The sequence below is a fragment of the Rhipicephalus microplus genome, chromosome 5 (assembly GCF_043290135.1).
Source record: "Rhipicephalus microplus isolate Deutch F79 chromosome 5, USDA_Rmic, whole genome shotgun sequence".
Taxonomy (NCBI): Eukaryota; Metazoa; Arthropoda; class Arachnida; order Ixodida; family Ixodidae; genus Rhipicephalus; species Rhipicephalus microplus.
The window spans coordinates 179,951,599-179,974,883 of NC_134704.1; the positions used below are offsets into that span (position 1 = coordinate 179,951,599).

The window sequence follows — 23,285 nt, forward strand, 5'->3', positions numbered from 1 at the left end:
TGGCAGCCGTATTTTTTTCCTGTCTGGCTCAATGCAACCAAAGCAGTTAACAACATTGATACCACAAAAGCTTTATGCGCTTGCGCTGCCTCCGTGATTACTGACCAAGACACGATGTCATGAGATAATGTCATCACATGCGCCATCACGAGGACGTCAGAGATAATTTTTTGCATCTCTCGTGTTGACACCGCCGGGCAATCTAGGTGTTTCGTGAGGCAGCTTTCACCATGAAAAAGGCACTAGACTGCACTTCTTCATAGATTACCACAAGTTAAATCAGCTAGCAGAGAAAGATGTCCATCCACTGTGACACTACAGACTATTGTGGACTGTCCCATGCACTTTTTTTGTCTTATGAATACGTGTTAGTGAAGCGTTATATCGGGGTGAGGGTGAATATTCTATTTTCGCATTCAATTTAAAATATTTTCTTAATCAAATATTTCATCTCACTTTCGAATAGCTCGTATGTTAAGTTTTCAATAATTTGACCGGATCGGCCAATATCTAAACTGGAACGAAGGTCATTGGTGAATAGTTAGAATGAGGGGGGCTAAAACTGAGAGCGCATATTTATTTTAAGAATGATTGTGTCATTTCCGCAGTTGATACATCCACAAGCCAGGGAACAGTCTATGAGGCTGTCGAACTGCTAGCTGCAAAAAATAACCAGTACAATGAGCTAAGATCTTATAGTCACCAGGTTCTAAACTATTGCGAAGAGGCCCTAATACCAAGAAAAGATTACCCTTTGACGTACTGGAAAGAGCGTGGAGAGGCACTTGACGTAGGTATCGCCAAAATCGCTTTGCGATACCTTAGAATCCCTGTTACCGTGCTGCCAGCCAGTGAACGCGTATTTTGAACTGTAGAAAACGCCGTGACGTCATGTTGAGAGAGCCTGAAGCCACATCATGATATGGAGCAGCTCGTACTTCTTGACATCTAGTAGTTTTTTGGTTACGGTCACTCTCCATGTTATGTGCTCAAGGACAAAAGGAGATTTCATTTCTTTGTTCTCTCATTCAATTGTCAATTTAACCACCTGTATGCGACATCGGATTGGATATTCAATATTTTTTGCCGTAATCGACGCTATTCAATGGGAATTTCATTTGATATAACAAACATACCTGTGGTTTCACGTCCCGAAACTACCATATCATTATGAGAGGTGCCGTAGTTGAGGGCCACGGAAATTTCAACCTACTGGTGTTCTTCAACATTCACTGACAACACCCAGTACACGGACTTTAACCATTTTGTCCCCATCCAAACTGCGACCACCATGGCTATGGTCGAACGCGCTACCTTGTGGTAAGCAGCCGATCACCTTAACCGCTACACCACCTCGGCGAAGATTTTATTCAGGAAGGAATTTCACTATTCGCAGACCCCTGCTTCTATTACATGACACAGCCGTGAAACAGCACGAATGATGGAATCACGTAGGAAAAGTATCTCAAGTTTTGGCAGTGGTAGCCACTTTCGTTTGAATTAGGATATGTGTATGCAGCGGTCGCAAAATATAATGAGTACATGCGTACACACTAGATAAAGCACCACCCGTGCCACCCTCGTTCACGAGAGCACTGCTGTCAAGAGCGGTGAATTAATGAAATGCGGCAGCAACGTGCGGCACCTGCTCGAGTGCGTGCGGGGGCAATTTTGAGCGGCAACTGCAGAACGACCACCAGAGAGAGCGCTGTTGGGGCTCCATCTTTCTGGGAAGCAGGGACTGGTAACGCAAGGCTTCTATTATGAAGCAGCAGAACATTCAACGAAACGTCTGTTAAGGCCATCTCGCTCAAATAAGAATGTTTTTGGTAAGCCTATACCACCATAGAGAAGCTTATGAAGCAGCAGCTTAGTATCAACGCTAACCAAAAAAATTTGCACAAGGGAACCCGATTCTCCATAAAAGGCAATACCAGCTGTGTGAAGCTGGCGTTTCCCGAGTAAGTTTCTAATGGAACGAAGAAACTCGGCTTATATACTTGGCTACGCGTTCCGCAATGCACAAGGGTGAACATTCTGGCACGTGTGAGCCAACTTTACTTGGCAACTGAAGGTAACAATTACGTATCACAGCTGTGCTGCTGCCTGACTTCATAAAATCAGGCACGCAAGAAGGCCACGTGATAAAACAGATAAGCAACAGGAAATTGACTTCCGTGCATTTCCTTAAAAAAGAAGAGAAAGAGAGAGAACAGAAAAAATTGGCAGATCCCACGTGCGGTGCGAATCGGTGATATGCGAAGCACGAATGAGGAAGGTAGATATGTCACTTTGAAATCAGCACACTGTTACGCGGTGGTTGTATATTATGCCGTTCATGACTTCTATATCACGATTATTATGTTCGGTTGGGTAATTCACCTTTGTCGTCCATTAACGTCCGGTATTATCAAATTTGGTATATGTGAAGCTAGCGAAACGACCGTGAGCGCACCATGAGCGTAGTATGTAGTGATGTTTTACATCCCATGCATCTGATAATTATCACTGTTGCACCAGTCATGTACCTACTGCATCCATTCACGTCCGGTATTATCAAATTTGGTATATGTGAAGCTAGCGAAACGACCGTGAGCGCACCATGAGCGTAGTATGTAGTGATGTTTTACATCCCATGCATCTGATAATTATCACTGTTGCACCAGTCATGTACCTACTGCATCCATTCACGTCCGGTATTTTCAAAGTTGGTATATGTGAAACTAGCGAAACGACTGTGAGCGCACCATGAGCGTAGTATGTAGTGATGTTTTACATCCCATGCATCTGATAATTATCACTGTTGCACCAGTCATGTACCTACTGCATCCATTCACGCACGGTATTTTCAAAGTTGGTATATGTGAAACTAGCGAAACGACTGTGAGCGCACCATGAGCGTAGTATGTAGTCATGTTTTACATAACATGCATATCATAACTATCACTGTTGAACCAGTCATATGCCTTCTTCATCCATTCACGTGAGGTATTATCAAATTTGGTATACGTGAAACTAGCGAAACGACTGTGAGCGCACCATGAGCGTAGTATATAGTCATGTTTTACATAACATGCATATCATAACTATCACTGTTGCTCTAGTCATATGCCTTCTTCATCCATTCACGTGAGGTATTATCAAATTTGGTATACGTGAAACTAGCGAAACGACTGTGAGCGCACCATGAGCGTAGAATGTAGTCATGTTTTACATGACATGCATCTCATAATTATCATTGTTGCACCAGTCATATACCTTCTGCATCCATTCACGTCTAGTATTATCAAATTTGGTATATGGGAGGCTAGCGAAACGACCGTGAGCACACCATGAGCGTAATATGTAGTCATGTTTTACATGGCATACATATCATAACTATCACTGTTGAACCAGTAATATGCCTTCTTCATCCATTCACGTGAGGTATTATCAAATTTGGTATACGTGAAACTAGCGAAACGACTGTGAGCGCACCATGAGCGTAGTATGTAGTCATGTTTTACATAACATGCATATCATAACTATCACTGTTGCACCAGTCATATACCTTCTGCATCCATTCACGTCTAGTATTATCAAATTTGGTATACGTGAAACTAGCGAAACGACTGTGAGCGCACCATGAGCGTAGTATGTAGTCATGTTTTACATAACATGCATATCATAACTATTACTGTTGAACCAGTCATATGCCTTCTTCATCCATTCACGTGAGGTATTATCAAATGTGGTATACGTGGAACTAGCGAAACGACTGTGAGCGCACCATGAGCGTAGTATGTAGTCATGTTTTACATAACATGCATATCATAACTATCACTGTTGCTCTAGTCATATGCCTTCTTCATCCATTCACGTGAGGTATTATCAAATTTGGTATACGTGAAACTAGCGAAACGACTGTGAGCGCACCATGAGCGTAGTATGTAGTCATGTTTTATATAACATGCCTATCATAACTATTACTGTGTCACCAGTCATATGCCTTCTTCTTCCATTCACGTCAGGTATTTTCAAAGTTGGTATATGGGAAGCTAGCGAAACGACCGTGAGCACACCATGAGCGTAATATGCAGTCATGTTTCACATGGCATACATATCATAACTATCACTGTAGAACCAAGTATATGCCTTCTTCATCCATTCACCTGAGGTATTATCAAATTTGGTATACGTGAAACTGGCGAAACTACTGTGAGCGCACCATGAGCGTAGAATGTAGTCATGTTTTACATAACATGCATATCATAACTATCACTGTTGCACCAGTCATATGCCTTCTTCATCCATTCACGTCAGATATTTTTAAAGTTGGTATATGGGAAGCTAGCGAAACGACCGTGAGCACACCATGAGTGTAATATGTAGTCATGTTTTACATGGCATACATATCATAACTATCACTGTTGAACCAGTCATATGCCTTCTTCATCCATTCACGTGAGGTATTATCAAATCTGGTATACGTGAAACTAGCGAGACGACTGTGAGCGCACCAAGAGCGTAGTATGTAGTCATGTTTTATATGACATGCATCTCATAATTATCACTGTTGCACCAGTCATATACCTTGTGCATTCATTCACGTCCAGTATTATCAAATTTGGTATATGGGAAGCTAGCGAAACGACCGTGAGCACATCATGAGCGTAATATGTAGTCATGTTTTACATGACATGCATGTCATAACTATCACTGTTGCACCATTCATATGCCTTCTTCATCCATTCACGTCTGGTATTATCAAAGTTGGTATATGTGAAACTAGCGAAACGACTGTGAGCGCACCATGAGCGTAGTATGTAGTCATGTTTTACATGACATAAATCTCATAATTATCATGGTTGCACCAATCATATACCTTCTTCATCCCTTCTCGTCCGGAATTATGAAATTGTGTGACATACATGTCATGATTTTCATGTTATGGCTAGTCACTGATGCTTGTCATGTAGTCATGTTATGCCATACCGATTTTGGTATTGATACCATAAAGGAAACGGTCAGCAGAGCTAAAAGTCGTAGGTGGCTAGATTATAGATAGATAGATAGATAGATAGATAGATAGATAGATAGATAGATAGATAGATAGATAGATAGATAGATAGATAGATAGATAGATAGATAGATAGATAGATAGATAGATAGATGAATAGATAGATAGATAGATAGATAGATAGATAGATAGATAGATAGATAGATAGATAGATAGATAGATAGATAGATAGATAGATAGATAGATAGATAGATAGATAGATAGATAGATAGATAGATAGATAGATAGATAGATAGATAGATAGATAGATAGATAGATAGATAGATAGATAGATAGATAGATAGATAGATAGATAGATAGATAGATAGATAGACGGACTGGTGGGTGGACGGACGGACAGGTGGATGGATGGATGGATGGATGGATGGATGGATGGATGGATGGATGGATGGATGGATGGATGGATGGATGGATACGCTCAAAGTCGCTGAAGTTTGCTAAAAAATGTTTCGCACTTAATAAGCCAGGCCATCGCGGAAAACGCCACACAGTCGCAACGAAAGCTGGACAAGCCTGTGGTGTTTGTGGAGCCCGCTGTAAGCTCTCTTGGGGCGAGTCTACCCACTAAGCGAGGTGCCCATTATCTCATAAGTCATAATAGTTGTAAAGTTGGGAAGCACCATCTACACCATTCGTCGTTCTGCAAAGAAGCCAGGTACCCACTACACATTTGCAAGGCATTATGCGCACGTTCTTGGTGCAGTGGCTGATGACGATGAAGCATCATGTCTGAGCCCTTTGTAACGGGTTAGGAGCTTTCAAGGACCCACTATTTACGTGATTCGCAATGTGTAACGCCCGGTCAGTGTTTTACTATCATACCACGCAATATTACATGCGTTAACGTAAGAAAGAGAGAGAATTGGTTTTCTTGAGTCTTTGATGAATCATGAATTATGGGGGCTTTAGGGCTTTCTTGGCCACTAATACAAACACACGTGCGAAGTATACCCACTACGCTATAGGTCATGATTTCCGTGAAGTCAGCTAGCATTAAACACGCCATTACTTGGCATTCTGCGGATAAGACACTTGTAGCGTATTGATAGTATGCGCACTTTGTCGATGCTGTGGCTGATGACGATTAAGAATGAAGGCTTTGCTTTTTCTAACAACTCTGATGCGCTATCGACTGGACTTTATGTCGCAAAAGAAGGCTGTGAAGGCGCTCCTGCGCTTCCCGCGTTCATCCGGCCTATGCAAACGACTGTGATCGGAACGCCCTGCATGTTTGTGCATGTGAATGTTTTTCATAATTTATTTTATGTCTTTCTATCTCTATCCTCTTCCTAAACCTTATTTCCCCACCCCTGTACAGGGTAGCGAAGCAGTTCTTCTAGGTTAACCTCCCTGTCGCTTCCTTTTTATTTCTCTCTGGAGCATTCAACAACCCACTCGTTATGCGATTCGCACTGTTTGACGCCTTGTTACACGATGCGGATTGAGACGCCTGGTTGTTACTTTACTTTTATTCTTCGGTATATCACATATGTTTACGTGGTTACTTCCCGACATGAAGCCTACATAAGGTTTTCTTGCGTAAGGGTTTTGAAACACCAACATGGCTTTGTGGTAGAACACTGGGCTGCCACCGAGAGTGCCTGGATTTGAACATTGTTCCATTTTTAAGGCTTCCTATTTTTTGCTTATTTGGCGCGATAGCGCTTACGAATACTGCGGAGGCAGACAACTACGGTGTCGCAACGTTTGTTGTAGTAGTCTCATAGCAGCTTTCTATGTAAAAAGAGCAGCAGTGCACATGTAAAACTGGTGCCAGCCATTATAGATACCACGCGACAGCAAGAAATGCATGGGCCAAAATTATTATAATAGCGTTAAAGAGCTCGTTTCACAGAACTCCCAGCATCGGCATCGGTGATGGCGTCGTTGGTTGTGGGCGAAACGTCACCATTCTGCCCATGACCAAATGAATGATGAAGAAACGTGCAAATAAAAAATAATAAAGGAAATTCGGATTCAAGAGAGGACCTAAGCAATGCCGCCTGCGTGGCAAGCAGATGTTTTACGGCAGTCATGATAGAATCACGATATATCTTGAAATATACTTTGGGAAAACACTATATATGAACTGAAAGGTGGGCGAGTTGGAACTTATCCATAATTTGGCAGCGCACAGGAAGAAACACACAAGAGAAAGATACAGCACAAGCGCTGGTCGTTTTGATAAAAAGGAGAGAGCGAAAAACAAGCAATAAACTGGCGAGTGCCTGTCCGGTATCTTTTTCTTGTGTGTTTCCTTTTGTGCGCTGCCCAATTATGGACTACATATGATTGACATGTAGTGGAATTAAAGTTTTCCGAAAACATGTAATATTGCGTGGTTGAAGCGTAGAATTGCGCCAGTTGTCAAAACTTGTGAATTGCACTACTAGTGCGTGTCTTGAAGGCCCACCTATTACAAAGCACTGAGACATGATGACCATCATGACCAACAGAAAGAGTGAACACATTTGTATAGGTTTGCCTCATGAACGTCGGGCACTTCACTGATTCACGGTATGAATGATTATGGCCTTGTGGGCACTTAAAGACTGTACCTGTAGCGGGTACTACTTTGAAATGGCCAACATTACACGCACAACCATTCGTTTCCTTACCAGGTCACGATAATGTTCAAACTGTCGCATAGGACAACATCCACAGCAGCGGATCTTGCCGCCTTACGTGCTGCTATACTTTATATCGCGGAAGCCCAACCTCAAAAATGGGCTGTGTTCTGCGACTCCAGGGCATCCCTTCAGAGCTTACAATCAGCTTTACGACAAAGGGAGTATCAACAACTAGTGAATGAAATAAGAGAAGTGATTCACGAAGTTTTATCGAAAGGACATGACGTGGTGTTCCAGTGGTTACCGGGACATTGTGGTATTGTCGGTAATGACCTTGCTGATAATGCTGCCCGATCCGCCCACGCGGACGCCCAGACAACCCCGATTCCATTGTCGAGAACCGACGCTGCAAGGGGCCTTCACTCGTTCGCTAAACACCATGTCGGAAACTTGGCTGAGTGACCCCAGTGTCAGGAACCGCCGCCTACACAAATTGGACCCATCGAGAAAGCTTCAAGTTCTATCGGACCTCTCCCGCCAGGATGCAACTTTACTGTGCCGCCTGTGGTTAGGAGTAGCCTTTACAAAGGCGTACTCCTTTCGCATAGGAATGGCGGATAGCTCCCGATGTGAATCGTGCGACACTGACGAGACAATAGAACATCTACTGTGTTCATGTGAACGTTTTGCCAGCGAACGCAACTTGTTACGCGAAACGTTAGAGACACTAGACAGTGGACCTTTTTCCGAAGAGAAGATCCTTGGCTCATAGCTCTACGCGTCGCTGGCCAGCAAAGCGACGCGGGCATTGCTAAGTTTTCTAAAGACGAGCGGACTACGCGACCGCTTATAAGCGTGCAATGGACAAGGTCACATCTACACACACGTTGGCCTTCACTTTTCTCTCTCTTCTTTTTTAATCCCCTCACCCCTTCCCCCAGTGCAGAGTAGCAAACCGGACGTGCGTCTGGTTGACCTCCCTGTCTTTCAATTCTTCTGTTCCTCCTCCTCCTTCCTTATGGCATGGTTAGGGCGATAACTAAAGCGAGGTTATGGATATTGAGAAGGCAATGTAGCGCTATTATGCTGCCACGTTCTGAGCCTTAAGACAAAGCTTGAGGATTCTATAATTTCTTGTTATGACATAAACAGGGATTCACGAGGAAAAATATTGTATACGAAGAGAGCACGATGAAAAAATATATGCATTCCGGTATTATGCATTCATGATAATCACGTAGGAAATTAACCGTTTAGCAGACAAAGCCCGCCACCGCTTTGCTTGATGCCGAAGGTTATCACACCAAATGCATAAATTAGACTGTGCTCTCGATGCTCTCTTTCTTGGTAACAATAAAAACAGGTTAAATGCTTCCTGCGCTGCATTTTTAACGAGTTGTTTATGACAGAAAATTGTAAAAAGCAGCAGAAATATGCGTATATTTAAGGCGATGTCTAAACAGCGTTTTAGCTTATCTGGCTTCTGTATTAACCAACAAAACAACCCACCATAAGATTTGGCAGGTGATGTTGCATTTGAAATAGTCCTTACGTATGATGTAGCCACGGGAATGAGTGCCTGTGAAAATGTGTACTATAGACACGTGTGCACAAACCTTCGATCAGGCTTCTTTGCAAGGCCGACCACCCAAAGTATCCGAATCCTCGTTGCAAATAAAATTACGGATCATGGAGACTACTACCCCAGAACAGAGAAAAAGGTAGAGGAAAGGGATGCATGGAAATCATATAGAAAACACTCTGATCGGCTCCCATGTACTTCGGAAAGGTGTGCGAAAGAAAGAAAGAAAGAAGGGGGAGAACCTGTAATGACACTGAAAGGTCTTGACAAAAAAACTGACTAAAAGCGAGTACTACTAGATCACTCAACTGCCTGAAGACTACCCGACGTGCATGGTAATGAAAAGGTTAAGGGCTGCTGAAACGTTTTCACTTTTCATTTTCATTTAAAGATATAGGAAACACTCTGGGCTGATGTTGAGTTTGCTAGAACAAGAAATAATACCGTTTGTCCGAAAACCGATTGTTTTTTTTTTACGCTTACCAGATCCTTGTGATTCAACGTATCAATTCCTTTAACGACATCCTCGACTAAACGGCAAGGGTATTCCCTGCTGAATTAAAGCTTCGCGTAGTTCACACTTTCGATTAAAGTCTCACTGTTTCGAGTGAAGTAGAATCCGTAACCCTGTTTACGGGTGTTTCATCGCAAGCTTCCATCTTCCCCTTCCCACCGTTTTTCTTTTTTGTGAAGCTGCTACAGTGTAGAACCTGACAAAATGTCACGCTGCTTTTCCAGTTTTCCGCGAGCGAACTTTTCAATTAAGTCTAATGATGAGTATCAGGTTGCCCGTAAAATATCAGGGTTAGTTTGATTTCAGATACGAAAATCATAGCACCATGAAAATGAATGAGTGGCAGAACGAAAGTACCAGTGCGCATTCTAACAGATTGATGAATGGTATTCGAAGCAGCTATAAATCATTTAGAAAAAAATATGATATAAACCACATAACATCGTAAATACTACATTGGTTTACAATGAAACAACAATATTGATTGCATTACCAAATTAAAGAAATCAAAGCATATTCACGGAGAGAATGATGATCAGTGGGGCGAAGCGTCCGTCAATCCGTCGTGCTTCCTCCGTTCGCTCGTTCTTGCTTCTGCCGTCCACCCGTCCATGCGACCGTCCGTACGTCCATGTGTTCGTCCGTCCGCCCGTCCATGCATCGGTGCCTTCATTCGTCTGTCCATATGTGTGTTCATGCGTCCATTCGTACAACCGTCCGCGCAGCCGTCCATGCGTCCGTCCATGCGTCCGTCCATGCGTCCGCCCATCCGTCTGTACGTCCGTTCTTTCGTCCTTACATCTGTGCTTTAATCCATCCGTGCATCAGTCTGTCTGTGGATTCGTCCGTCCGCGCGTCTGCTTCTTTGTCTCTCCGTCCACGTGTCCGTCCGCCCATCTAGTGAGCACTCCAAGTACCACCATCTCGCACCTTTTCGTCATATTGTCCCGGGGTCATGACGTGGCCGAAGACAAGATACTTTGTGTTGGGATTTAACAGTTTATTTGGGCGAACCTGTACCCGGCAAACGGAAAGTCCGATCACAGTAGCAGTCTTGCACAGATAGCGTTTAAGAGAATTTTATTTCCGGATATATCTTACACAGCTTATGTGCACACATAAAAATGGACATTGGTGAACAATGTGTATGTACAATGCAAGCTTTTATATACAGCGAAAGAACTTATAGGGTATGCAGTGATGTACAATGCAAAAATTGTACAACAAAGACAGGACATTTATGACATCGAGATGATTAAACTTAAATGAACAGTAAGGCTATATGAACAAACAAAGGGAGGTCATTCACAGTGTAGCGTGATATATTGCATTCACCTGTGAGGACAATTTGCTCTTGCACTCAAGAACAATATTGCACAAAAATACATGTTTCTAAAGAAGAAAAGAAAAATACACACTGTAATGCCACAGTGGTACAAGCTCTAGCCCACCTCCTCAATAAGGGAGGAAAGGCATGGACACTCTGTTGTTTTTTACGATAATAAATCGCGTAGACCACCGTCGGAGGAAAGCCTCCTCTCCCAGCATGACTAGTTCTGCGTTGAGATGCATAAGCATTATGTTTCTTAGCTGATTTCGTAGGGGAAACATGGCTCTCTGGGGGCGTCCCCTCAGGCAGGCCAGTCCCCTTCGTTTCCATAAGACGAAGGCTCCGATAGCCATTAAGAGTACGACAAAGTTATCCCTGTGGCTAGACTTCCACTGCATACTTGTTTGGAACATCCTGATAACCATGCGCCAAAAGGTGCGCGCTACTATACATTCATGGAAGACATGGTTCAGTGTTTCGACGCGACCGCATTGCGGGCATGTGGCGGAGGGCGCCACGCCCCACACCGCAAGGCGGTAGGCCGTTGGTAAAGCCCCCCATTCCCTGAGCCAATTTAGGTCACGGACCTCGGAGGGGAGAGACGTGTTTGTAAGAGTCCAGCGTCTTTTCGCCCGGCATTTCCGACGTTGTTCTTCAGAGAGGCTTTTAAATGCTATTAATTCGCTCACGTCGGTGGGGGACATTTTCATGAGTTCTTGAACTGCAGGAAAATTGTTTCGCCATTGTTGCAAAGATTTTATAACATGTGTGTATTACGCTGGTGGCTGCTCAGCAGCTGGTCCTGTGTCGTTTGCTAAACCAAAAAGTCTTCTAGAGGTTCCAAGCAGATACACTACAAGTTGCCTGCCTCGATACGATGAGTTCTCTAAGAGTGCCCAGGTGTTTTTGAGAGCCAACATGTGGCACATTACATCAAGGTTGGGTACACTGAGCCCTCCCCATTTTACTGGTAGGTGGACCAAGACTCTGGCAACAGCTTCGGTGTGGCCATCCCAGAAAAAGGAGCCGCACGCAGTAGCCACTCTTAGCAAAACCCGTCGAGGTGGTCATGCAATTCTGGCTACATAAAGCAGTGGCGCTGTTATGCTGGGTTTAATTAAATAAGCTCTTTCAGTAAAAGGTAGTTGAAACGTTCTGGCGACTTCACTGCGTCTGTCCACTTTGTGTTGAATTTCTTTCCATGTGGTGCGGGCTACCTCACCAGTCGAAAGGAAAGTTACACCTAAGACTTTAACGCCTTGGACGATTTGGGCGCCATCAGGGAACTCTTCGATGTGCATCCCAAAGCACAATGCCTTGCTTTTTCCGGGATTAAGACGTGCTCCCGACAGGTAAATATACGTGTGGAATATTCGCAGAAAGGCTCTCTAGCTATCTATGTTCCGAATAAACAACGAGATGTCATCGGCGTATGCCGCTACTTTCACTTCGCCCAAGCCTGGAAGAGGGAAACAACGTATCGAAGTACATTTCTGGATTTGTTTCAATAATGGATCTATGCATAATACAAAGAGAATTGCGGAGAGGGGACAGCCTTGTCGAATGCCCCTGCTTACTGCAATGGGTTCAGATGTATAGCCATTCACTACTAATGACGTTTCTAAGTCTGCGTAGAGTAAACGGAGGGTGTCGGGTAAATGTGCTGGGAAGCCATAACTCTCAAGCACAGCGAAAAGATAGGTGCATTCTACGCGATCAAAAGCTTTTTCCTGATCCAAGGAAACAAAAACGCCAGATCTTTGTGTTCTTGTAGCGTACGTGAATAAATCGCGAGTCAGCGCAAGCGAGGTATAGATCGTACGACCTGGGACACAGAATGTTTGTATGTCGCTCATTATTTCCGGTAGAATGATTGTTATGCGGTTTGCAAGGATGGCTGTCAATATCTTATTGTCCGAGTTAAGTAGGGAAATGGTCCTCCACGCTTTTGGATCAGACGGCTCTCCCTTGATTTAAGAAAGAGTATAACTCTGCTCTTTGAAACGTATTCGGTCTGATTCCGTCAGCAAGAAGGCCATTTAGCATTGTCAAAAGGTGGGCTTGTATTGTTTCAAGGAAAGTTTTGTAGAAACTCAAAGGTATCCCGTCAGGGCCGGCGGCGGCGGTTGTGCTCAAGCGCTGAAGCATCATGCGTAATTCATCCAGCGTCACTGGGCTGCACAGACCATCGCGGAGCTCCTCCGGTACGCGGGAAATTCTCTCGGAAAACTCGTTAACTATGGTGGTGTAGTTCACGTCGCTCGCGTTCTCCGCCCTGAAAAGATTCTAAAAAATGTGTTTCAAAGACCCTCATTATGTCTTCTGCTCTTGTAGACTGTTCGCCGTTCGGCAACTGAACGAAAGGAACATGCATTTGTTCACCCAAGGAGCCGTTGCGAACACTTCGAAGAACAGCTGGATCTGAAACTGGTCGTCCGTTGATAAAAGACTGTGCAGCCGTGCGCGAACTAAGACGTAGCAAAAGTTCGTACCGCGCCTTTAACTGATCGAGACAGTCGTGCATTGCGAACGTCAGCGTCTCACTTCTGCGTACAATGCGCGCTTTTCGTAGCGTGTCGTTTATCTCTGTCGTCAGGCGCGCTTTCCTTTTGCGCCCCGCTTTGATAAGCTCGGTGCGCCAACTGTGTTTCAACGCGTCCAAGTTACGGGGTTCAGGCGGCCTTTTGCATGCTTGCTCTAGTGCATTGCGCAGTAATGCTACGCTTTCCGGGTCGTACACCAGTGTGGTGTCCATTTTCCAATGGTTTCTAAATGTAGTGGATTGTTCAAAGAAAAGTTTTACAGACACTGGAAAGTGGTCTGTAATGCATGGAGCGTCCGGTGGGAAATGTAGGACTTCGCAGCTTTGGACATGTGTGGCTAGCACTTCAGGAAAACAGTAGCGATCTAGCCTGATCATTTTGGGACCCCGTTGCCAGGTTGCAACGAAGTTATTCCCGTGAGTGTCGACCCACGCATCCCTGAGCTTGAAATCGCGGATGAGTTGTCGCAATGCGCTAACTCCGCTATATTGTCTGCGTCCACGTGCATCTCTGTCGGTGTCCTCAACACAGTTGAAATCTCCAACTAAGAAAGTGGGGTAACTGTCAAACATAAATGAGTCGAGTGAATTGAAAAAGTCGGCCGTGCCCCCACGTTGAGTTGGGGCATATATTACGAGCGCCCTTACTCGTCTGCCGTGAAGGTCAAAGTCTACTGCTAGTGTGCGGCCGTCAAAACCATAAACACAGTGTGCTCTTCGAGGATATCGACATGACGTGACCTTGCGAAGTGCATGACTTCTCTCTGCTTATCTTGGCGTCTGAAACCCCTGTCGTTTAGAGAGAGAAAATGCACCGTAGCCATTTTAAAAATAGGGGGAGTGCGCGCAAACTTGAGAGAAACCCCTTGCAGGGGGTGGGGCGAGCGCTCAACGAGTGAACAAAACTAAAGAGAGAAATGCTCCGACGTCGTCAGAGCATTAGCGAGTGTTTGGGGCTTACTACTGTCCGTAGAGCCCTCAGAGTCCGTGGTCGGTGGGTGGGCTCGTTTGGTGGCTGAGCGGTCTATTTCCATGGCGCTGGCACCGACACTCGCACTGGCGGCCGCACCTGTAATCTGGGAAACGGGGTTTGACAGGCTCAGTTTGCGGGTCTGAGCCGAGTACTTGCTAGCGCGGGCGCTCGTCGTTGTCGGTGGCATAATCACTGCTGTGGTCTTGGCTGGGCCGGTGATCGGAGCGTCTGCACGTCCCGTCATTCGGGTGCCGCGTCCCATCGAAGCTCTCGGCGTCTCGGAGCTACTGGTGGTGTCGACTGTGTCAGAGCTGTAGCTCTCGTGGTCTCTGCGAAGTACGGGCACTCGGGCTTCGGCTTTGGATGAGCTGTGTTTTTCATAGGCGTCCGGCGAGAAGTCGCTGGTCTCCGACGGGTGTGAAGGGTTGACGAGGCTTTCTCATACAGGTGAGGCAGGTCCCCTGCGTCTTGTGGTTCAGCATGGGCGCCAGTGTCGCTCGCAGGCTCGAGTGCCGGATAATCATCTTGCAATGCGGGCGTGAGGTCGGTGCACGCTTGTTCTTCGGTTGCCGCTGCTGCAGCCGCTGCGAAGGACTTCGGACGTACGCAGTCAGCTGTTGCATGGCTGCCCGAGCACGGTTCTGCGCATCCCTTTCTGGCATGTTCAAACACGTTGCAGCGCGTGCAAAGGGGCGTGGCACAATTTTTGGCGATATGTACAGCATTCCTGCACTTAGAGCACACTCTCTTGACACCCCGGTAGTCGCACATGACATTGTAGCCTTGGACTGTCAGAAAGTTCGGTATTTGGCTTTTCATTTCCACTCACGCCACACGGACACCTGTGCCAACCCCAGGGCGGTCCTTGAACACTGGCTCGTGGATATGTTGCACGTTGCCGTAGGCGGAGAGAGCAGTCGCTAGGGCAGCGTCGCTTACCCACAGCGGTACCCGGAAGACTGTGACGTGGACTATTTCAGGACCTACGCTGACTAGTGGAACTGATTCGCCGTTCAAGAGAATGGCACCCCGGCTCTTCAGCTTGGTGGCTGCATGGACGTTTGCGGCTGCGGTGCCGAACTTTGCACCTCCCATGTGATGGAGGGACTTGATACCGGCTGGGCCGGTTACCGCTTCGAGGGCATCTATGATGTCGTTGACGGTGCTCCCCTTTGGAGCGCCGAAGTTAAAGCAATGAGCTTTCGGCGGTGGCGCTACGAAAGCCATCACACTTTCGTCCTGGCCCTGGCTCCCACGGCTTGCGCTGGGGTGCCCGGGCGTTGGCTCACGATGAAGGCCTGGACAGAGCCGGGGGGTTGTCCAGGGGTTCGCTTGATGCTCGATACGATGGGGCCGACGACTGGCAGCGTGCTTGGTCGCGGGAATCCCGGCGCCAGGTAAGTGGCCAACGGAGCGTCGGCCGTCGATCAACTACTCACAAGCGACGAAGTGCGTCGGCATTTATACTCTTGCCATCGAGTGTTCTAGCGTTATCGCTTGCGGTAGCGTAAGTTCCAGAATAATCTCTACAGTTCGCAGAGTGGGCGTGATCTTATCGAAATGACCTACTGAAGTCCGGAAGCTTCTCGAAAACTGCACGCGCGTTTCGCGCTGAGAATTGTGTAGTGTTTTGGGGCAATAACAAAACTTGAGAAATGGAACGTGGCAATATATTCAAGATATACAAGTACCGCCATCCAGCGGACATTTCAGGGCCTAAACTAGAAGTGGCTACCTACTGCTATGACTACTACTACTACTACTACTACTACTACTACTACTACTACTACTACTACTACTACCACTACTATTACTACTACATACATACATACATACATACATACATACATACATACATACATACATACATACATACATACATACATACATACATACATACATACATACATACATACATACATACATACATACATACATACATACATACATACATACATACATACATACATACATACATACATACATACATATTGTTGCGCACATGCACGAAGACAAAGAAGCGTATACGGTGAACGAACTTGTCGCCGAGAGCGAGAAAGGAAGAGGATCAGGAGGATCTTTAACCAGTCGGCCGCTTCTGAGCTGCCCCTCACGACCTAATAAATGGCCCCTTTCAACGCCTATCAGTCTCTTTCAAACGTAACAGAGTGGTGGAGGAGCTGGGTAAGCGCTTCAACTACGGAACGCTCACTGCCACAGGTTCGACGAAGCCGTCGACTTGCTGGTCTCCCACCATCTGCCGTGAGTGACTTCGACATGCCCGAAGAAGCAGACGTTCCCAGGACGGATCCGTCTGGCCCGCTTCCGTACTACCGAGTTCCACCACTCTTCGGAGGTAAAGCCGAAGAAGACGTCGACGCCTGGCTCACCAAGTACAAACGTGTGGGCAAGTCCAATGGTTGGGATGCAGCCGCTATGCTAGCCAACGTAGTGTTCCCCCTGACCGACACCGCACTGGTATGGTATGAGAACCACGAGGACGCACTCACGACGTGGGATCTTTTTGTTGAAAAGCTCAGGGCGTGTTTCGGCGACTCGGTTGCTAGAAAGAAGCGGGCTGAGCAAACACTGTCGCAACGGGCACAGCTACCAGGTGAGACATGCACCACTTACATAGAAGAAGTGTTAAGGCTGTGCGAGGTTGTCTGTGCTACCATGTCAGAAGAGGACAAAGTTGGGCATCTGCTCAAAGGGGTTGCTGAGGACGTGTATAATTTTCTAATTGGAAAAGAAAGCCTCAGTTCTGTGTCCGACGTCATTCAGCATTGCCGAACGATTGAAACGCTCAAGATGCATCGAATTGCGCCCAAGGTTGGTCGGCTGGCTAACGTTACAACTGTTGCCAGTGTGGACACGAATCCTGGCCTCGACCTTTTTTCTACCATTCGACAGATTGTTCGTGAGGAACTGTCCCACCGAAAAATGTCGTGTTCGACAGCTGACCATCGCGAGTTGTGTCTGCCACGTGAGGCTATGGATGTGCCTCATTTAACCCCATGGCAACCGGCGATGAGCGTGGCAACTGTGGAGTACAGCCCAGCCCCACAGTCAAGGATGACAACCAGATTTCCCGTGTCGCGGTATGCCCAACGCTCTCAGCGCATGCCTCCTCGACACCCGACGTCTCGTTACGACGTACTTGACCAGTACATCTGTTACACAAGAACAAGTGATCACGCTCAATTCAACGACGAGCGACCAACGTTTTGACCTCGGCCGGTGTGCTATTCCTGCGGTGTGCCAGGCCACATATCGCGATTTTGCAACCGTCAAGTGACTCCTCACTATCACCAACCATCCGACTTTTCACGACCCTTCGAACAGCCTCATGGTGTCTGGTGGCCGGCCCACATACCACCTGATGACAACTATTGGCCCAGAAACTTCCGCAACCACTCCCCGTCATCTGACAGGAGTTTAACGCCCCCACCGCGACCTCGTGCTCATCGTTCTCCTTCACCGCTGCGTCGCAAAGTGCCCTCTTCACCACCGGAAAACTAGCCAGCGCGCCAATAGGGGTGAGGTCGCTGGAAACGTGGTACTGACAAAAATACCTCCTGTGTGTATGTTTAGAAACAAAGAGCGTACTTTTGTGCATTATGTGCCTGTAATGGCCTTGGTGGACACAGGTGCAACGATTTACACGATGAGTGCTTCCTCTAAAGACGTGTTAGGGTGGAAAGTTGTTTTTACCTGGGATGAAACTTCGGCATTCGGTGGAGTGAGTGGAGAGCCGTTGCACCCTATTGGTGTCTGTAGTGCTGAAGTATTTTTGGGAGGCCTTATGATAACGACAGAGTTTGCGATTATTCCTCGGTCGACACATGATGTCCTTCTCGGCATAGACTTTCTGCGAGAATGTGGTGCCACTGTAGACTGTCACACGGGGAAAGTCTTTGTGAGTGGCCAGATGCCGTCAGAACTTCTGGAAACTCCAGCGAATGATTAAACTACGCTGTGTATCTGTGGCAATACGTTCATACCTGCGTTGTCTACCGTACGTGTTCCTGTTGTTTGTCGCGGCGCGGATTCTGACAGCTTCGATGCGAGCGTAGAACCAATGCACATAAACTGCGTGAAGAAGAACGTGTTGGTTCCTCATTGGGTGGTGTCGATAGATGGTGGACGAACTGGCCTCAGGACTGTAAACTGTTCCTCTGGGCCCGTGACACTACCCAATGGTTTGAAATTAGCTTAGGTGAGCAAAAAACACGCGACCTTATCAGTGGTCGAGCTCATAGACGTGCCGGAAGAACGTGACAGAACTGGTTGTCATAATTTGGACGGGCGCTTATGGCAACGATAAATAAGTCGCTTAGCTCAAGCGAGCGCTGAACTTTAATGAATGAGCTGTTGAAGCACGTTTCGGTATTTGACTTTGCGCAGAAGGGCAAAGTAATCTTTATCCCTCTGTCTCGAACGCGCCATGCCATCAACACTGGCGCGGAAAGTCCGATTCGCCAAAAACCATATCGTGTTTCCCCGTCAGAAAGACCAATTATCAACGACCAAGTGCAGGAAATGATGCAAAAGGGAGTGGTACAAGAGTCAGCCAGTCCGTGGGCAGCACCGGTAATCCTTGTTAAGAAGAAAGATGAATCTTGGAGATTTTGCGTCGACTATCGCCGACTGAATGCCGTGACTAAAAAGGATGTATACCCGCTGCCCCGTATAGAGGACGCAACAGACTGCTTACATTCGGACTCTTATTTTTCCTCCGTAGACTTATGATCCAGTTATTGGCAAATTCCGATGCGCCCAGAGGATAAGGAAAAAACTGCATTTGTAACCCCTGATTGGCTCTTTGAATTCAACGTGATGCCATTTGGACTGTGCAATGCACCAGCAAAGTTCGAGAGGTTTATGGACACCATTCTGCGTGGCTTGAAGTGGAACATATGCATGTGCTACCTCGACGACGTCGTCATCTTTGGCTGCGCGTTCAGTGAACACAACTCTCGTCTGGATACTGTTTTGAACTGCATCCGAAATGCTGGCCTAATTTTAAACCCAAAGAAGTGCCACGTCAGAGACCGCCAGACGCTTGTGCTTGGGCATCTCGTTGACAAGGATGGCATCCGCCCTGACCCCAAGAAGACAGCAGCAGTTCGGGCGTTCATTGCGCCGCGTTCCGTCAAGGAGCTTCGTAGTTTCCTGGGGCATTGTTCGTACTTCCGCCACTTTATTCCAAAGTTTGCCGACGTTGCGTATCCTCTCACATGCCTCTTACGAAGAGACAATTCCTTTGAGTGGACTCCGGAGTGCGATTCTTCATTCCGTCAATTGAAGTTTTTGCATACGTCACAACCCGTCCTTCAGCATTTCAGTCCTTCTGCTCCGACAGAGCTTCATACGGATGCTAGCGGCATAGGTATTGGAGCCGTCCTAGTACAACGTAACGGCGACCTCAAACACGTCATCGCATACGAACGTCGCTCCCTAAGCAGGCCGGAACAAAACTACACTGTTACGGAACAAGAATACCTAGCGGTATTATTTTCAATTCGGCGGTTTAGGTCTTACCTGTAAGGACGCCCATTCACAGTCGTAACCGACCACCACTCGTTGTGTTGGCTTGTCAACCTTCGTGACCCTTGTGGCCGCCTTGCGCGCTGGGCACTCCGGCTACAAGAATACCGTTTTACCGTCACTTACAAGAATGGTCGTCGACATGCTGACGTGGACTGTCTTTCACGTATGCCACTTAGCACAACGGACTGTGAATCCGATGACCTTCACCAGCTTGTAGCGTCTGTGTCGCCTACGTTCCCGGACTATCCCAGTTTCAGAGCAGAACAGCGGAAGGAAGCTAAACTAGCACCACAATCCACCGCTGCATCCGCTCCCACTAGTGCACGCCGTTTCTGTATGCGTGATAGACTGTTGTTCAAAAGGAACCTCTCCAGCAGTGGCACGCGTTTCCTTCTAGTGGTCCCGGAGAGCCTGCGAACAGTTATTATGAGTGTCATGCACGACGACCCTACATCTGGACATTTAGGTTTGGCGCGGACACTTCACCGGACTAAAGAGCGCTTTTATTGGCCTGGTATGCAAAAGTCTGTTGAGAGTTATGTGGCAAGTTGCATGCGATGTCAGCGTCACAAACGTCCATCAACTGGTCCAGCTCGTCTTCTACAGCCGATGGCTACTCCAAGCGCACCTTTCGAACAAGTGGAGATTGACTTTCTGGGTCCCTTTCCAAAATCGGCTAAGGGCAACCGATGGATAATTGCTTGCGTCGACTACCACACACGCTACTGCGAGACGGCGGCCGTCCCCTCCGCAACTGCCTGTGAAGTCTCTTCGTTTTTGTTACAGTACGTCATCCTCCGACACGCAACACCTCGACTGATTATCAGCGATTGTGGACGATAATTCACAGCGGATGTCGTGGAGGAGCTACTCCGTTTATGTGAATCCCGCCTGCGTCACTCGACACCATACCACCCCCAAACTAATGGGCTGACGGAGCGTACCAACCACACCATTATCAACATGTTGTCTATGTATGTCTCCTGCGACATAAGAATTGGGATGACGTACTCCCGTTCACTACTTACGCGTTCAACACCGCGAGGCATGAGATTACAGGTTAGAGCCCTTTCTTTTTCCTTTATGCACGTTCGCCCCGGCACACAATCGACCCAGTATTACCTTTTTGTGATCACGACAACGTCCCTGTCGCCGAGATTCTCTGCCTCGCCGAAGAGGCACGTCGCATAGCTCGACTACGCACATTGGCATCGCAAGACAAAGCGAAGGCACGCTATGACATTCAGCATCGACCAGTGATTTATCGCCGTGGTGATCTGGTGTGGTTGTGGACTCCGATGAGCAAGCGCGGGTTATGCCAAAAGTTTTTGGCCACTTACGATAGACCTTTTGTCATTGTCGACAGACTTACAGAGGTCAACTATGTAATAGCTCGTCTCTCGGCGAGTGGTCGACGAGCTGCTAAAACTCAAGTGGTTTATGTTGCCCGTCTGAAACTGTACACGCCACGACAACTCGACTGACTCGTCCGGCGGTCTTCGTCTGCGCGGAGAGGAATGTTGCGCACATGCACGAAGACAAAGAAGCGTATACGGTGAACGCACTTGTCGCCGAGGGCGAGAAAAGAAGAAGAGGATCAGGAGGATCTTTAACCAGTTGGCTGCTTCTGGACTGCCCCTCACGACCTAATAAACGGCCCCTTTCAACGTCTACCAGTCTCTTTCAAACGTAACAATACATACATACATACATACATACATACATACATACATACATACATACATACATACATACATACATACATACATACATACATACATGAGGGACGCATGACCCATGGCTTACGGCTTAGTGGTTATCGTTTTGCGCTGAGGTGTGCGAGGTCGCTGGTTCGACGCCCCGCTGCGAACTTCTCCTTCTCGTTTTTTCCCTTCCAATCTGTTATTAAATATTTCATAACGTCATATTCGTGACGGAAATACGTCACAAAGTAGTGGGAACCCTAGCATAAACATTTTGTGTTCAAAACGACCGCCCAAATTGATTCTGCTCGCTAAGCTTACATTGGTGTAACGAAGTAATACTTCTGAAGGGCCTCCGATCACTCCATCAAATTGTTCACAGACTACATACCTATTTCGCTAATGAAACTTAGACGCAAACATGTTGAAGTTGTTTCAGGAAAAAACAACACTAGGTGTATTCGGACACTTTCCTATATGAGCACTATAGGACAAACACTTGGGCGAGTTGGCACCGGCTGATACTTCAGTGTAACCGCATACCACAATATAACAACCAGACTAAAAGGTGAGGAGCAGTGCTGATGTGTGCGTGTGTGTGCGTGTGTGTGTGTGTGCATGTGTGCGTGCGTGTGCGTGTGCGTGTGTGTGTGTGTGTGTGCGTGTGTGTGTGTGTGTGTGTGTGCGTGTGTGCGTGTGTGTGCGTGTGTGTGCGTGTGTGCGTGTGTGTGTGTGTTTGTGTGCTTGTGTGTTTGTGTGTGTGTGTGTGTTTGTGTGCGTGTGTGTGTGTGCGCGTGTGTGTGTGCGTGTGTGTGTGTTTGTGTGTGTGCATGTGTGCGTGTGTGTGCGTGTGTGCGTGTGTGTGTTTGTGTGTGTGTGCTTGTGTGTGTGCAAGTGTGTGTGTGTGTGCCTGTGCGTGCGTGTGCGTGTGTGTGCGTGTGTGTGTGCGTGTGTGTGTGCCACTTGTGTGTGCGTGTGTGTGTGCGTGTGTGTTTGCGTTTGTGTGTGTGTGCGTGTGTTTGTGCGTGTGTTTGAGCGTGTGTGTGCGTGTGTGTGCGTGTGTGTGTGTGCGTGTTTGTGTGTATGCGTGTGTGTGCTTTTGTGTTTGTGTGTGTGTGCGTGTGTGTGTGTGTGCGTGCGTGCGTGCGTGTGTGTGTGTGCGCGCGTGTGTGTGTGTGCGTGCGTGTGTGTGTTTGTGTGTGTGCATGTGTGCGTGTGTGTGCGTGTGTGCGTGTGTGTGTGTGCATGTGTGCGTGTGTGTGCGTGTGTGCGTGTGTGTGTTTGTGTGTGTGTGCTTGTGTGTGTGCTTGTGTGTGTGCTTGTGTGTGTGCTTGTGTGTGTGTGCATGTGTGTGTGCGAGTGTGTGTGTGTGTGTGTGTGTGTGCCTGTGCGTGCGTGTGCGTGTGTGTGCGTGTGTGTGGGTGCGTGTGTGTGTGTCACTTGTGTGTGCGTGTGTGTT

The 23,285-nt window shown here is 47.0% G+C and overlaps 1 protein-coding gene across 4 annotated transcripts in view; it reads right to left on the bottom strand.

Annotated features, from left to right (window-relative positions):
* Positions 1-23,285, bottom strand: part of LOC119174081 (solute carrier family 41 member 1) — a 331,108-nt gene that overhangs the window by 210,978 nt on the left and 96,845 nt on the right. The window lies entirely within an intron of this gene.